Below are 18,032 nucleotides of genomic sequence, written 5' to 3' on the forward strand. Positions count from 1 at the left end.
ACAGACCCAGGTCATTCCATCCGACCAGGTGACTGGGTCTGCACGAAAAATTTCCAACGACAGAGAAATTTGGAACCCAGATGGAGAGAGCCACGCCTGGTTCTTTTGACCACAAGAACAGCAGTTAAAGTCGAAGGAAAGAAAAACTGGGTGCATGCCGTGCACTGCAAGAAAGTGCCTTTGCCCTTGCCTTTCGATCAGTGGGTCCGTAGAGGCATCAGTGACTCTGAAAGTGAGAAAGTTCCGCAATTTGTACCATTCAGTGATGCGCATCTAATTGGAACACTTTCTGAGAAAGAGGACGACGACATCCTTCAAGAAGCAATACCATCGCATCGTCGCTTGAACACGACAAATCCAGGAACATTGTTTCAAAACCAGACTGCCTCTGGACAGGAACGCTATAATTTGAGACCAAGACCAAAGAACTTGTAAATTTCTCTCCTATGTAGTACTCTATCCCGGTTGCAGGGTCACGGTAGGAGTCTTAGTTACGACCTGAGTAAGTGGCAATAGGCCTGCAGGACCTCACAGTGTCATAGGACGGTAGATAATCGTGACTACAGTGATTGAGGAAGATTGCCGTGAGCATCCACTTAGAAAGATGGAGGCTACATTAGATAAAAGAGAAAGTAAAAATGTAAAGAATAATTGTAAAGAAATATATAGTCGTTGTAGTATTGCTCTATGCGTCATTATATTGTTGTGTATTCTTTTGGCATCTGTAAACTGGATCATTATTACTCTGCAGCAAAAAGTTGTCTCTTCTCCTACCTCTACATCTTCTTCTACTATCTCTCCGCACCTATTTCACACTCTTCCCCAGCATGAACTCATCAGAAGAACTGAATACTTTAACAATTCCTTCGTCCAGTTGTTACATCAACATCAGTTAGTGATCAATACAACTGACTGTTGGGTGTGTGGACTCATACCACATACGGTAGAAAAAGGAATGCCATATTTAGTTCTTCCATTCTCCTATGAAGGTTCCGCTTGGGCTTATTTTGTCATTTTCAATAATGCATATCAAAGTAAAATTAAACAACCTGTCAGTTCACATAGTGTTGGTTCAGATTTTAGTCATAGTTTATTGATAAAGGGAATGGTAGCTATGGCTAAAATCATGAAAAAAAGTGAAACTTCCATAGATGAAAGAAAAGCATATACCAATTGGAACATAACTAATTACATTTCCAGCCTCAATGATAAGATTGAGCAAGGAAAATCTCCTCCGATACGGGTCATACCCCAACAAGGAAATTTCTGTCTGCAAATAAATGGTAGAACTCCAAACACCGGACAAAGAGAAAGTTTATGTTCCCATACATATGTTTATTCAGCCCTGAATTCACCGCCGTTAGTACCATCTCAAGGTACATACTTCGTTTGCCACGATAGGGCTTATACATGGTTGCCAGCTGATTTCTCTGGTACTTGTTATATAGCCTTTCTTCTTCCCCCTACATACACCGCTCCTGCGAACCATCATAAAAATAGATATGGCAGAGGGATTGTGGATTCGAAAGACACAGCAGGACAAGAGGGAGGAGATTTCCTCAAAGGATTTCTTCCCTTCTGGGGTCCAATGGCCAACAGCAGAAATATAAGGCAATTGGTTCGTGTCGTAGAAACCACCATAGACACCACTGTAGGGGCTTTAAGTAACATTACAGCTGAACTACAGGCTGATCGTCTTATGACCTTGCAGAACCGTGTTGCCTTAGACTTTGTTCTTGCGGACCGTGGTGGAGTATGCAAATTGATCGGATCAAGTTGCTGTATTTTCATACCTAATGACGCTCCGACAGTATACCAAGCTATCTCTAAGTTACACATAATCTCCGAGTCGATTCATCAGGACGAAGGAGATTGGTCCTTTTCAGAGTGGTTTTGGGGATTACTGTCCAAATGGGGTTGGAAGGTATTGACATTCTTTGGAGTAATTTTAGCTTTTATATTCTCTTGTTGTCTTTGTATGCACTGCGGTCCTGCCATCTGCAACCTATGTGCTACTGCATGTATTCCCAAACCCAAGTCACAAAGAGCAGAGAATATCAAAATGATGGTACAGCAACAGCTTGATGACCTCATGGCCATAGACATCGACTCAGATTAACATGAGTTTGTGTATCTTGCCTGAGTTCTGGCAAAAGGAGGGTCTGAGGAAATTCGATTTTTAATACGATCGTATCGACCCGCCATTTTGTGGCCCGCCGCCATTTTATGTTGCCTTCACTCAGGCAGCACAGCGAACGAAGTCCATTCTGCCTTTTCTGCTTATTCTGCAACATGGTGTTCAAAACAGCCTTCTGCCTCTATCTTTACAAGGCTGGTATTAAGGTCTGACCGAGTACACTAATCCCTGTCTGGTTTTCTAATCCTTGTTTCAACTATCTGTAGGCTCACACTATTCTCCGCCGATCTTATCTTATCGTCTGGCCTTCGCTGTCCTTTGCTAGTATTCTCTCATTTCACAACTGTCCTCCAAACGCACACAAACTTATCACACCACATGCAACTTCGTTGTGGATCGGTTAATGAATTAGTTCAAGGGAGGGGTGACAAACACAGCTGGAGGGGAGGCAACCTTAAGTCACTTGATACTTTGTTTTCCAATTCCTTCTATTGGTGCTGTCTTGTTTTCCGACATTTCTATTGGCTCTGTTCTATCTTTACATTATTCTTACTGGCTCCTTTCTATGTGTTCTGGGAGTGTATGTAGTTAATAAATGTTTTTTTATACGGTATATAAGATTGTGCGCCACAAAGTAAAGTGGCAGTCTCCTGAGAACATACCTTGTGTACTTCTTGGACAACTGTACTAGCTGCAGCTAATAAAATCTGATCTTTTACGCCTGACAGAGTGTCCCGTGTCTCTGTTAGTTGAGGCAGGTGAATCCAAGGAGATTTCAGGCGTACCCTGCGCCGCCAGGCCCATAAGGTTCTGGTTCTTCAAAGCTCTAGCGGCTTTGTGATCACACTGATTAAAACACAATCCAGCGGAGTCATCTGGGAACCAACACACACTTTTGTTGTTCATTTTTGCAGACACAAAGTCCCCAAACAGGAAGCCTCAAGCTGCAAATCTGAGAAAACATGAGCATAGGTGGGAAGTAGAGAGCAAGCCGAGCTCCCGATTCTTGTGCTCATCGCACAGCTCTGCCACTCCAAGGCTTGTAAATTTAAAGTGAAAGTGCTTGCTGTCAGTGGGCAGAAGCAATTTTAGGCAGCCTGCTCTGTTTGCCCCCTGCCTGCCTGCTAGGGGTTTGGCAACAGTGGGATGAGGTGAAAGAGGCTGTGGGCACGGTGCGGAAATACAAAAAAAAGTACCCATGCTGTGTCATGAAGCGCCGAGCACCATGCTGTTGCTGCTGCTGCAAGCTGAACTGCACATGAAAAGCAATGAATAAAGGAAAAAAGAGTATGCCTCCCAAACAATAAATAAGCAGATGTGTAGCGGTACATGAAACAGGGGCAGTAGCCATGAAAGTGAAAAACACATGCAAAGGCAGGACAAACACCAGCGTTTGACCAAAGAAAGGAAAGGAATTTAGAAAGGCAACTGAAGTAACCAATAAAAAGAGATGGGTGTGATGATAGCCAATTGAGAAGATAACAGCATGTCTCAAAGAGTCAGCACATGCGCTGCTTAGGCGAGACCTAAAAGAAGCACACTTACCTGGAACATAATCATTGATGGCAGCTTCAGTGAGTAAACCCGATTTAAAATGCATGTTGTGTAGTGCTGTCAGGTGAGAGTGTGTTTAAGTGAGAGAAAATGTGTGTATGTGTGAGCAAATTTGTATGTGCAAGCATGTGTGAGTTTAAGTGAGTGAGAGTCAGTGACAGGAAGTGAGTGAGATTGTCTAAGATTGAAGCTGAGGTTTCATGTTTTACTTCTACCTTGAGGTGATATTCCTGTCAACTAGTGCTTGTAGATAGGGATTTGTGTCAAAACCCATGGGTGGTTGAATGGGAGCACCAATGCACCACCTATGGAACGCCACCATAACACAAAATAACCCAAAAGAGCTCATAGAGCAACTTTGTGTTATTTTGGGGTGGTATCCAATATGAATTCTGATTTGCATTGGGTAGTAAATCCCAGTTTAACACTTTTTGTCTGGTATGCCACTCAAAAGTCACTCACCGCAGTAGAAAGCATTAGTTAATCTGGGCATGGGTCTCAGTATGTATGGGTGAGTGAGAATGAGTGAGATTAAGATGCATGCAAGTGAGAATGTTTAGGAATGGGTGTAAGTGGATGAAAGAGAGTGTGCATGACAATGAATGAGTGAGTGTGAGTTAGAATGAGCATGAGTGAGAGAATGTGAGTGTGAGCAAGGAAGTGATGGAATGCTTGTGAATTTGTCACTGGCCTAGGCAACTTGAAGGTTATTATTCTCTTATAGAGATAATCAGGGCACAATGCTGGTGCTGACATACTTGCAGCAGTTCTTAGCATGACAGACCCCAGTGACAAAATGATGGCAATAACATGCTCGGGATACATATTGGCATAAAGGGCACCAATGGGTAAATACTGGAACTGGCATACTTAATATAATTCATGACATACAGGGCATGTAAAAATGGACATGGTGGCAACCATACTAGAAATGCTGGCTCTGACATGCTGAGGTAATTTTTGACATAAGGCTCATCTATGTTAGATGGATGCCATAAATTGCAACATTTTGGCACTGGCATATTTTATGTCAATTTTGAGATAAAGAGCACCCATGGAATATGTTGGCACCCATGACAAAATGCTGGCCATGACACAATGGGGGTAATTTTGTGAAATAAGCGGTCTCCCATACCACATTTTGATTTAAAAAAATGGGGGTAAACTCCGGGGAACATCAGGTTACATTGTCTTGGCAGATTATGAATTTTTTTTATTATTTAATGAGCACTCTTTCCATACCAATGGAATTTTAGCAAACTTACATGAAAATTGTGCTTTAAAATACATGACTTCACCACAGTTCTTTTAATATTTTTTTCCTGAGGAGAGACACCCTTAGAAGACATCTGGCTTACCTGCTTTGGTCAATCACTACATTTTGAGGCAAATATTATGCACTAGAGCTTTCAAAGTTGAAGTCAGCACCAAAATAACTGATATCTATTATAGACATTTGTCTGTGTTATTCTGTTCTACTAATCGTACAGTTATTATGAAACTTTAGCAAATTCAATTGTTGTGATGTTAGGGTTTTGTGACATGCCTTCCTTTAAAAAATCAAGATCAAGGGTCATATAATGTCACTTCATGTTTTGTTATTAGGATGAAATTGTATGTGATGTCACTTCTGCTACCTCTGGCATATTGGTGAATTAATGTCAATGCCCCAAGGATTTAAATCATTGCAGCCAGACCAAGGATACTCCTGTGAATATGTTTGAGTGGTTGGGAGAACCTTGTGAGAGAGATCAAATATAAATAATTCATAAGTGGCATAGAAGTTAGCATATGGTGACTAATTAACCTTCATTTAAAGGCGTAACAGAGAGCTTAACATGGAAATGTGAAATGTGCACAGTTGAAATATGGTGGACCATGTGGCCACCATTCGTATTTTGACATCATGTTTTAACCTGAAGATATTGTGCATTTATATTTGAGTATACTACTGACATGAAATAATGCAGAGAGTATTTTTATTAGATGAATATTAGAATTGAAATATTGTGAACATGAATTAATCATACTTATATTGATTTAAATTGATTTTATTAACATGAGTTACATGTGTGCACAAAAATAAATGCAAGTTTAAACTGTCTTAAATAATGTTTGCAATTAAATAATTTGCCTTGCTTATTTGATTTCAATTGTAAGGTGCACAATAGCATTTATAAATGTATCATTTGAATTAATGTGTATGTAGGCTTTCTTACCTTCAGTAGAACTGAAAGATTCATTTTGCAGCAGTAGAGGAAAATTACTTGCTTATTTTGTTCCCTCTAACCTGAATTATTTCTCTAGGTTGCTAACGTGATGTTGAATGTCCTTACTGTATTGAAGACAAAGAGCATGTTTCAATGATAACTATGTAACAATATTTGCTCTAGCTGTCGAACAAGACAGGAAACTTATAATTCCCATGTGAGAAATGTTTAGTCCATCCTGTGTCCCAAACCACTAGAAAATGTAATATTTTGTCAGAACTGTGTGAAGTCTTTGAAATGACAACGCACTTTCAGAATAGTTGCAAACCTAATGGTGTCACCAGCAACTCTGGGACCCTGGTCCTTGTTTGTAAGATGAGCCCACCTGAAGGACCAATCGAAAAGCCCACTGATATTTCCAATTAGTGAGGAACTTTTGAACATTAAGTTAGTATACTCATGCCTCAAGTTTACTACGTTTCTGTCAGAGTCTGCTGATATCGGGCGAAGGGTGCTATCACATTCACCTACTGTCCATCTCAAAGTCTTCTGCCATATTTAATCTTTCTATTATGAGTTTCTTCTAGTCTTAATTGCCCCATTTGTTTATGCTGTTCAGTACTAATATGCCCAACTAATTCTAAACTGTTGACTTGTCTTATGTGCAGCCCGTGTTCTGCACTGTCCTGATGCTGCTGGCTACTGATTTCAGAAGAAGGCGAATGCTCAATTCGATGAAGTATTCCTGTCTGCTGTCCCATGAGGAGAGGTATAACTAAACGTGGTTTCTTATTTTCTTTTTCAGCTTAGATAATTACATCAGTCCATTTTTTTAGTGAGTCACCCTAGTTAGATGATTTTTCCAGATTATTGTTGTCTTTTCCTTTTGCCTGCATATGTTAGCCCGTTCCCACACATGCATGTCTGAATTAGTGTTAGAAATGAGGATGGCCCAGTCCTGAAATTGATTGCTTTGAAATATGAAATTAATGTGCATATAGTGGTTTTGCTAATTTATGTTATTCTTTTGGAATGTTTAATAGTATTGATCTTTAGTAGGCTAAATCTCTTTAGACATTTTGGAAACCAATGCTTTTCATGTATGTTTATAACTTAGTTTTGCGCACCATATACGTTACATTGATTATGGGATTGTAATAAAGCTTTGAAACTTTATTCAGTTTGGAGTTTGATTTAGTGTAAAAATTGTTCATGGTGTTCAGAATTGTTTATGGTGTTATGTCATGTATTTGTGATTGAATAAATCTGACTTCTATGCTCTTCACCAAGTCCAAAGATCTAGTTAACCTCTAGTGGTGAGATTAAGGTATGTTGTCTCACCAGAGTGCTTGCTGTTTCTGAACCCAAGGCGGGGAGAAGACCTCCACTATCGCCATACCACTAGTCAGACATGATTATTTCATCTACAGTCAAGCTCAGGATGGGGCGGAGCAGGAGAAAGCACTCTCTAGGAGAAGCAAGGACTTCCAGCCGACTACATTAGGGCCTGACAAAACAACAGTACTATTAGTAGCAATTATTGACAAGCACACTAAAAGAAGCAAACAATACTTCTTTCAACACCTCTCACAATATAAGAAGAAAAGAAGACAGAAATTTAATAGTGGATGGGCTGCTACTGAAAGGCAGAAAGAGATGGTGCAGTGCTACACATCCTAATGAGAAAGCTGGATAATGTGGAGGAATGCATTTGAGTGGTAAGGCCTGCTTGCTGGTGATGAAGTAAATAGCGAAGGTGCTTTTTTTTCAGGTCTCACACAGATCAACTAGAAATGAAGCTGTGAAGCTTCTCTGAGTGCTAAAGGAAGTTGTCTGGGACTAAAATTGTGCATGACATTGAAATGGAGCAAAGGAGAATTGTTAGACCTGACATGCCTTAGGGTGGTCACCCCTAACTTTTTGCCTGCCTCCCTCCACTTTTTGGACGCTGTTTTGCTGGCTTTTAGACTCTGCACACTTTACCACTGCTAACCAGTGCTAAAGTGCATATGCTCTCTCCCTTTTTAAACATGGTAACCTTGGATCATACCTGATTGGACTATTTAATTTACTTATAAGTCCCTAGTAATGTGCACTATATGTCCCTAGGGCCTGTAGATTAAATGCTACTAGTGGGCCTGGGATGGTGGAGGGCCTGCTCTCACACAAAGGACTGCCACACCCCCTACTGGGAACCTGGCAAAGAGGATTGAACTGATAGGGGACCTGGTGCACTTCTTAGCCACTCTTTGAAGTCTCCCCCACTTCAAAGGCACATTTGGGTATAAAACAGGGCCTCTGCCATACCTCATTAGACACTTGCTGGAGAAGAAACCTGAACCAGAAACTGCATCCTGCCAAGAAGAACTGCCTGGCTGCTCAAAGGACTCACCTGACTGCTTTCTACAAAGGACTGCTGCCTTGCTGTTGGCCTGCTGCCTTGCTGAACTCTTGTCGGGCTGCAAAAGTGCTCTCCAAGGGCTTGGATAGAGCTTGCCTCCTGTTCCCTGAAGTCTCAGGACCAAAAAGACACCTCTTTTTCATTTGGACTCTTCATGCGCTGAAAATTTCGACGCACAGCTTGTTCCGCGGCGAGAAAAATGCTGCATACCGACGCTGATCGACGCGACGCCTTCGGGGTGACCGCAACTTCGACGCACGGCCTCGCAAGGACAACGCCGCCCAACTTCCAGAGGAGAAATTGATGCAACGCCTGGCGTGAGAGCGAAACTTCGACGCACAGCCCCGCGGAACGACGCGCAGCCGGAAAACAAGCAGGAGAATCCACGCACAGACCCGGGACATCTGGTAATCCCCGCGACCCATAGAAAGAGACTGTCCGCGCGCCGGAAAACGACGCACAACTTCCCCGTGTGAAAACTAACGACGCAAGTCCGTGTGTGCTGGGGAGAAATCGACGCTCACACCATTTTTCCACGTATCTCTTCTTCTGCTGCCCTTTGTGGAGATTTTCCACTCCAAACCAGGTACTTTGTGCTTGAAAGAGACTTTGTTTGCTTTTTAAAGACTTAAGACACTTTGGGGGTCATTCTGACTTTGGCGGGCGACGGACGCCGCCCGCCAAAGTAACCCTGTCGAAAGACCGCTCCGCGGTCAAAAGACAGCGGGGGTCATTTCGACTTTCCCCCTGGGCCGGCGGGCGACCGCCAAAAGGGCGCCCGCCGGCCCAGCGGGAAAGACCCTGCAACAATGAAGCCGGCTCCGAATGGAGCCGGCGGAGTTGCAGGGGTGCGACGGGTGCAGTTGCACCCGTCGCGATTCCACAACACCCGTTCCCGCAAGCAGCGCCACCATGGAGGATTCTCCGGGCCAGGGGAAATCCGTCGGAAATACCGCCGGATCCCCTTTTCTGACCGCGGCTTTACCGCTGCGGTCAGAATGGCCCTGGAAGCACCACCAGCCTGTTGGCGGTGCTTCCGTGTCCCTCCACCCTGGCGGTCCATGACCGCCAGGGTTGGAATGAGGGCCTTTATATCACTTTCCAGTGATATCTCTACAATTTCACATTGCATCTTTATTCGTTTTGACCTACAATTATCCTGATAAATATTATATATTTTTCTAAACACTGTGTGGTGTATTTTTGTGGTGCTATATTGTGGTATTGGATGATTTATTGCACAAATACTTTACACATTGCCTTCTAAGTTAAGCCTGACTGCTCGTGCCAAGCTACCAGAGGGTGGGCAAAGGCTGATGTTGGATTGTGTGTGACTTACCCTGACTAGAGTGAGGGTTCTTGCTTGGACAGAGGGTAACCTGACTGCCAACCAAAAACCCCATTTCTAACAAGAATTGTGAGCATTAGGGTTTAGGTGTTTCCTCCTTTCCTGCTGAAACGCTATTCCTGGAAACAAATCAATTCAGTTTTGTGAAACATCTGTCAGTCCCAGGGTTCACTGGATACAATTTCATGAATATGGGTACATGCTCTTAAAGGGGTCATGTGTGCCCTTCATGCAGCTGAAGATAACACAGTCATCATGGTACTATGGGACCCTAACTTCCATTACTCCATACAGAAGAAAACTGCAACACTATAGCCGGCTTTGCAGATGAACAATCTTGCACTTCACTATTGGAAATAAAATTAGGTATTGTGAGCACGTTGCCTACTCTAATTGTGAGACACACTCTTTGCTTCAAAAGATACAGTGCCATGTAAGACATGGCATAGTGCACTGGGTGACTCAAACTTGTTTTTGTTGTGAGTAAACATAACTGTCATAAGCTTTAGACACCTGTGGAAAAGGTTATGCTGAGGATGACTGATTGGGGATCATTGGCGGTTTTTGAAGTAGAGAAGTGAGGAGCTCTTCTCCTTTTTAAAGTTTTTACAAGTTGACTCCCACTCCTATTGCTTCTTCCCCTCCCATGTCCCTTTCATTTCTCTGTCTCATTTCCACTTCCTACCCCTCCTGCCTCCTATGAGATGTGTAATGTCTTTGACTTTGCAGAGAACAACAAATGTTGCCAAACTGACTGCTAATATTATCCACTGTTTGGTGGTTTTCTCAACAGTATTTGTTTTGCTGGTTTAACTATGTACTTAGAGGTTAGAGTATATGCCATTTCCATTTCTACCTGTCAGGTTCATGTTGCTGAAAATCAGATATTAAAAAGCTGTGTATTTCAAAATCTTCATCCTGATATGCCCTTTTTCCATTTGCTAGCCTCTTGTTCTCTTGAAACATGATAAGAGATCCTTCAACCAGCAATGCAAAGACTCCAACATCACTGTTCAACAGATCCTTAACTAATTGCATCTTTCATCAACCCCCAGGGTCACTTAATCACCCAGATCAGCTATTGATAAGAAAACAGATTCACAATTAACCGCACATCAAACCTAGATATTAAATAGGGTCATCTCTCAGTCACACCTACATTCACAGTATCACCGACGTTTGAATGCAGGGCTACAGGCACATCAGATGAGATAGAAAGCTCACTCAGGCTGGAACGCAGGCCCCATCTATTCTGACCTTATCACAAACTTACCAAATGAATGACTTACGACACTGCACTAATCATTACACGAAGACCCTTTCAACTGCCATGAAGCTGGGCCTGAACCTTGGAGAAATTGTATAGTTTAATTGACTGTGTAATCATTTGAATAAATAGTCAAAGATCTGATGTAGGATTCCTTCTTATAGAAAGCCAGAATCCTTGGAGAGGTTTAAACCCTGTGTCTCTAATATGCCTGAGATACATTGAATTCCAACTCTACTAGAATGTCTTAGCCATAGATATAACCATTGTCTCACATCCAAAAATGTCTTCTTTTGACTCTTGGCTTTTGACACTTGCGTAGTCTCACAAGCCTTTTCACCTCTGGACTGTAGTTTTTTGGCTTGATCACAGATCTTGAGCCTCTTTGTAAAATACTCTGATGCTAACCCATAGGCTCGTTGATAGCCCTGTAGACCAGGCTAATGTCTCTCTCAAGCAGCATATGTCTCCCATCCTTTATCCCTTTTCCCATGTAGATAAAGAGGAAGAGAGTTCCACTTTGTCGACATCTGAAAAGCAAATGATCTGCTGCCCTGGGAAGAGTTTCTTGATCAACGGGATCTTGAGAAAATAAACAGAGTTCTGGAGAGAGAACAATGGATGAACAAATAAGTGATGAATGCAAGGCTTAAAATATGTAAGGCTTGAAACCAAATGCATAGACTTTTGTAATGAACTTGTATCTTCACTGGAAGCCAGTGAAGTGAGCACTGAAGATCTGAGATAAGACCATAATAAGGAAGGTTAGCTAGCAATCTAGCAGTGCAGGTTTGCACCAGCAGGAGTAAGTGAAGCTGATAGTCAGTGAGACCCAAGCATAGGTCATTGGCATAATCCAAGAAGAAACTCATCAGTTCCTGAATGACTGGGAAATGGCCTGAGATAGGAATAAAAAGCAAGATTTCAGGATCTTGAGTTGATGAAAGCAGGAAGCAGTCACTTTATCAATTTGTGAAGTGAATTATAGAGTCATCCACAATAACTCATAGATTTCTGATAGCATGAACTGGAAAAGCACATGAACCAAATTCAGCCAGCCAACTATTGTCACTCCAAAGTGAGAATGGATTACCTAGAATGAGCACCTCTGTTTTTTCAGAGTTTAACTTTAAGCAGTCTGCCACTCCTTGTATCCCTGAAACAAAATTGCTTGTTTAGAGTCCCCATTACCATCACATCTCAGTAATGCATAGAGGATGCATGATTGCTGATGGTTCCACATGAAATCTGAAAGAAGTGACTCATACAAATCAAATCTTGTCAGATTCAGAGATGATGTCCGGAGGACACCATAGTTAACGGTCACAAATGATGATATGAAGGGTGGCATGATTACTGTTTGCCTCCTCCCAACAAGGAAGGAGCTGGCCTCTTGAAATCAGTTCCACTGATTCCAACATCCACCAGTCAGATTAACAGCTGAAGATGGGAAACTGTACTGAAGCCGGGGGTACGGCTGAGACCCTGTTTGAGAAGCATCAAGAACATAATTGTACAAAATTAATTAAATGAGATGTTTGTTCACTATTTTCTCTTCAACCTTAACTGCAAAGGGCAGAAGTGATATAAGGTGAAAGGTAGATGGGGAAGAAGGATCTAACAATGTTTTTTGAGGAGTGGGACAACACATGCCAATATGAAGGAACAAGCCAGTGTTGAAAGACTAATTCATCAAATGACAAAAGGCCTTGTGAGTGTTCGGAACACTTAAATTTGTAATCCCAAAATGATTATTATTTTAACAGCACGCCCAGGGATAGATAGGTCGGGCTGGTGTTCAACCTCAATTTCGTGAGGCAACATGCCCTGATACAAGGAACCTTTCAGTGTGTCAAAATACAATCAATTAGGTAAGGACTCAGTAAGTGAGTTATTGGGCAGAGATAGAAATTTATATAGATTTACTGCACACATTCAAAAGGGACAATACAGAAATTATAAGGTGCAGACCCAGAAAGAATCAATGCCATTAATGCTCTCTCAGTAATAGCAAAATACAGAACTATGAACAACATCAGAATTAACCTTTTTCAATGGGCAGCAAAATAATAAGAAAATGGACAGTATCCCTATTAGTATGAAAAAGTCTTCAGGAAAGCTCTGGTTTACCCCCCAAAACAAGGGGTTTATGTAAAGTGTTTTTACATAGCAAAGTAATATTTTCTGCAAACTGTTTTAGAAAATCATAGCAAATATTTAATAAACATTGAATTGTCTTACCATTTAAGAACTATCCCACTTCATGAATATTGATTTTGCCCACTCTATGTTAATATCATCTGGTGATGGCAGGATAAATTAGTTAAAATATGTTTGACCTGGCCATTTTTACAGGGTCAGCCCAAAACTTTTTTGCCTTCCTCCTCCTATTTTTGTTGGACCCTTTTTGTTGACGTTAGGACTCTGGGCACTTTATCACTGCTGATCAGTGCTAAAGAGCATGTGCTCTCTCTTGTAAACTTGTACGACTGGCTTATACCTGACTGGCACACTTAAGTTACCTGCAAGTCCCTTGTTCAGTGGTATGCCCATACCCAAGGCCTGTAAATTAAATGCTAATAGTGGGCCTGCAGTGCTGCTTGGCCCACCCACAGAAGTAGCCTTTCAAACCTGTCTCAGGCCTGCTAGCACAGGGCTTGTGTGCACAGTTTACTGCCACAGGGACCTGGCATCTAAGTTTATTTGCCAGGCCTGGAACACGCGTTTTACTACATATAAGTCACCCCTAAGGTAGGCCCTACCTAGCCGTATGGGCAGTGTGCTATGTATGTAAAAGGCAGGGCCTGTGCCTAGTTGTGTGACCTGCCCTGGTAGTGACAAACAGCCTATTTGGTTTCTCACTGCTTTGAGTGCTGCCTTTCTCATAGGATTGTATTGGAAATGCCTTACCTTATGTCTGGGTGGTATTGTCTGATCTATGAGGGGTAGCGTAGGCATGTTTGGTATGGTTGTAATGGTAGTGTGAAATGCTGCTTACTGGTGTAGGTGTATTTTGTATTACCATAATAGAAATGCCACTTCTAGAAAGTGAGCATTTCTCTGTGCTTATTATTCGGGTGTTTTGCAGCTTGGCTCCAATCCATGTTTGGGGTAGAGTGACAGCTGGACTTGTGCATACTTTTGAGACACCCTGGGGCATATTTATACTCTGTTTGCGCCGCATTTGCGTCGTTTTTTTTTACGCAAATCCGATGCAAAACTAACTCCATATTTATACTTTGGCGTTAGACCTGTCTAGCGCCAAAGATCTTGGAGTTTGTGTCATTTTTTAGCGTGGACACCTTCCTTGCGTTAATGATATGCAAGGTAGGCGTTCCCTTCTAAAAAATGACTCCGAGGCATGTGCGCCGTATTTATACTCCCGGGCAAAAATGACGCCCGGGAGTGGGCGCGTCAAAAAAAATGACGTCCAGCCACTTTTGCGTCATTTCTTAACGCCTGGTCAGGGCAGGCGTTAAGGGACCTGTGGGCTCGGAAGGAGCCCAGAGGTGCCCTCCCATTCCCCCAGGGACACCCCCTGCCACCCTTGCCCACCCCAGGAGGACGCCCAAGGATGGAGGGACCCATCCCAGGGAACTTAAGGTAAGTTCAGGTAAGTATTATTATTTTTTTTTTGTGGCATAGGGGGGCCTGATTTGTGCCCCCCTACATGCCACTATGCCCAATGACCATGCCCAGGGGACAGAAGTCCCCTGGGCATGGCCATTGGGCAAGGGGGCATGACTCCTGTCTTTGCTAAGACAGGAGTCATGTCAATGGAGGGTGGGAGTAAAAAAAAATGGCGCTAATCGGGTTGAGGCAGATTTTTTGCCTCAGACCGACTTGCCCCATTCTTTGACGCCCAAGCTCCATTTTCCCCTACGCCGGCGCTGCCTGGTGTGGGTCATTTTTTTTGACGCACACCAGTCAGCTCCGCCGGCTAACGTCATTCCATAAATAAGGCGCCCGCATGGCGCTTTGGAATGGCGTTAGCCGGCGTTAATTTTTTTGACGCACAACTGCGTTGGCGCAGTTGTGCGCCAAAAAGTATAAATACGGCCCCCTGTACATAGGGAGGTTGGAGGTGTCACAGAGGTACATCTGCATATTGAATGGTCTTCCTGGGCTGAGAGAAGGAGAGGCGGGGCACACCTGAATTTGTAAAGCCCTTGTTGCCCTGCTGCCTGGTGGCTACTGTGTGGTACAAAGGACTCATCAGGATCGCTTTTCTGCCTGTTGCCCTGCTGCCAGTGCTCCCTGACTTGAACTTCCCTGGCACTAGGGGACTGCCAGGAGGAACCGCCACTGTTTACTCTGGTGTGCTGGCCTGCCTGCCCCCTTTTTGGTGCCCCCTGCAGGGCCTCCCGAGGAGCCCTGCATGGGGGGGAGTGCTGTGTCCCGCTTCTAGGGCCTTTTCCCAAAATTAGTGAAGGAGGAGCGCTCTACTTTCCCCTATTCCTGACCCCCTTGTTTCTTTATTCTCTCATCTTCCTTTTGGGAAGGTGCAGTGCACCCAGCTTGGAGAGTGCATGAAGCACGCTGGACAGTGTTGGGGAGAGCCCACGAGACTCCTTTAGTGAGGTTTCCCTTCCCCTGGCTCAAGAGCAGTAACAAGGAGCCTCTGGAGCCGCGTGGTCGAGCGCGCCCTTGGTGGTGCCCCGGAGGCACAAGCAGGCCGTCCTTTCTGGAGGGAGATCCATGTTGCGAGCCTGGGAGGGCTCAGGAAGAGCCCAGGAGAGGTGGAGAGACGTCCCGCCTCCCATTATGACCCAGGACTGGCACAGGAAGCTGCCTCTCTACCCAGCCTCACAGAGAAAGGCTTCGGCAGCGAAACGTGGACCTGGCACTGGTGAGATCGCTCCAACGGCCATGTGTGTCACGTGCGGCTCGGAAAGACCAAAGGAGGTCTTTCCCACCTGCAGGACTGGTGCCTGACAGTCTCTTCTCCCACGAGGTATCCAGGGAGGATTCCTCGCTGATTTTAACCACTGTGGGTCCATTCCCTCTTCTTTGCCTCAGGGGAGGGGTAGCACCACCGGTGTCGGGTAGAACGTTTGCCACATTAGCATTCTTGGGAGCACAGGATCTTCCAATTCGGGACCCGTGCATCACCTAAATTGGCAATCTGTACAGTAGTGGTACTGTCAGTATAGGACCTGAGTCCTAAGGAAACGCCTCCATGCCTTGCATAGCTATGGTGGTGATACTGGTGATCTGCCATTAGGGGAATATTTCATGTCATGTGCATTCCAGATGATTTCTTATCGTGTTCATTCTGACATGTAGATCCCTGGTGGTAATGAAAACCAGACCATTGCATGTATTGCAGAATAACCAATAACCTTTATTTTTACCTGACTACTGCTTAACTTCGCAGTCTACCAGTAACCCAAGTAATGTTCTAACAACTGCTTGTGCAGCAGGGTATTACTGATACATGTTGTGTTTGGTCTACTAATGTTGTGTACAATACAGTTTATTTATAGATAACTTGGTGTTGTGTTTCCTTTGTGGTGGGGATAGTGTGTCACATGTGTTGTGTGTGTTGTGTAATCGCTTTACACATTGCCTCTGGGATAGGCCAGACTGTGCGTGCCAAGCTAGCAAGGGGGTGAGCAGGGATTGTCTTGGGTATGTAACTCCTTTTCCCTGACTAGAGTGGGTAGGTTCTGCCTGGCTTAGGTGCATACCCTAGCCAACCAGAAACACAATTTCTGACAAAAGAACAGCAGAAAACTATTGTGAGTGAATGCAGAACATTGAGCTTGTGGATGGAACCTGAGAAACAGCAACATTACTGTGTCCATGTTGGAAAGTTCTGATTGAGAATAGTCAAAACAATGTCAATGGAAATACACAAACCTGGCTCCGCTTGACTGTGTGTTGCAGAAATGATAAACAGTGACCAGTCAGGAGGAGACATCCATTTTGAACAATCTGGTGTTGAGGCCAAACTTAGGCCTAGTTTACATAAGCCAGGAAAAAGCACTTTAACACATCATAGAAAATTTGTTTCAAATGCAATAACACAATGTTAGTGTGTACATGTAATTTCGAGAATAAACCCATGTTCTGCATATTGTTAATGATGCACAAAAACTTTAACAGCCTCTACTATGTATTGGGCTATCAGATAGAACAATCTGGTTTAGCAGAGATCATTTGCAGAAACAGATTTAACTGATTTGAACAACTGTATCATCAAATCAGACGTAAAGGAATGAAAGAATGGCAAACAACAGACTGGATCTTCATGCTTACCTGGAAACAACCTGGAAACAACATAGTAAATGTACTGGGGTTTTCAAAATCTTGATAGATCATTTGAATCTTTCCAATAAAAAGTAGAACAGGAATCTGCCCTTATTTTTAAAGTAGCACCTTTGTCCGAGACAAGTTGCCATTTGAGAATTGTTTTACAATTTTAAAGAAATTAAGGGGGTCATTCTGACCCCGGCGGTCATGGACCGCCGGGGCCAGGGTTGGCGGGAGCACCGCCAACAGGCTGGCGGTGCCCCGCAGGGCATTCTGACCGCGGCGGTTTGGCCGTGGTCAGATGTGGAAAACCGGCGGTCTCCCGCCGGTTTTCCGCTGCCAATGGCATGGGCACTGCAGGGGCCCCCGTAAGAGGGCCCCACTTTGTATTTCAGTGTCTGCTTTGCAGACACTGAAATACGCGACGGGTGCCACTGCACCCGTCGCACCTTCCCACTCCGCCGGCTCCATTCAGAGCCGGCGTCCTCGTGGGAAGGTTGTTTTCCACTGGGCTGGCGAGCGGCCTTTTGGTGGTCGCCCGCCAGCCCAGTGGAAAACCCAGAATCACTGCAGCGGTCTGACGACCGCGGTGCGGTGTTCTGGCGGGGGTACTTTGGCGGGCGGCCTCCGCCGCCCGCCAAGGTAAGAATCACCCCCACAGTTAGGTATTATCACTTGACAGAATTCAATTGGCATAAAATTCTGAGCTGGCTTTGTAAGCCGTACATCATATAGCTCAGGGAAGATTTCCTTCCTACAGCTGTGGGATGGCGGTGGTGGAGAAATGGTGTATTTGCAGGTGTGTGCGTGCATGCATGTGTGTGTGGAGGTGTGCAGTTTTATTTCCTTACTGGACCTCT

The sequence above is a fragment of the Pleurodeles waltl genome, chromosome 10, assembly GCF_031143425.1.
Source record: "Pleurodeles waltl isolate 20211129_DDA chromosome 10, aPleWal1.hap1.20221129, whole genome shotgun sequence".
Taxonomy (NCBI): domain Eukaryota; kingdom Metazoa; phylum Chordata; class Amphibia; order Caudata; family Salamandridae; genus Pleurodeles; species Pleurodeles waltl.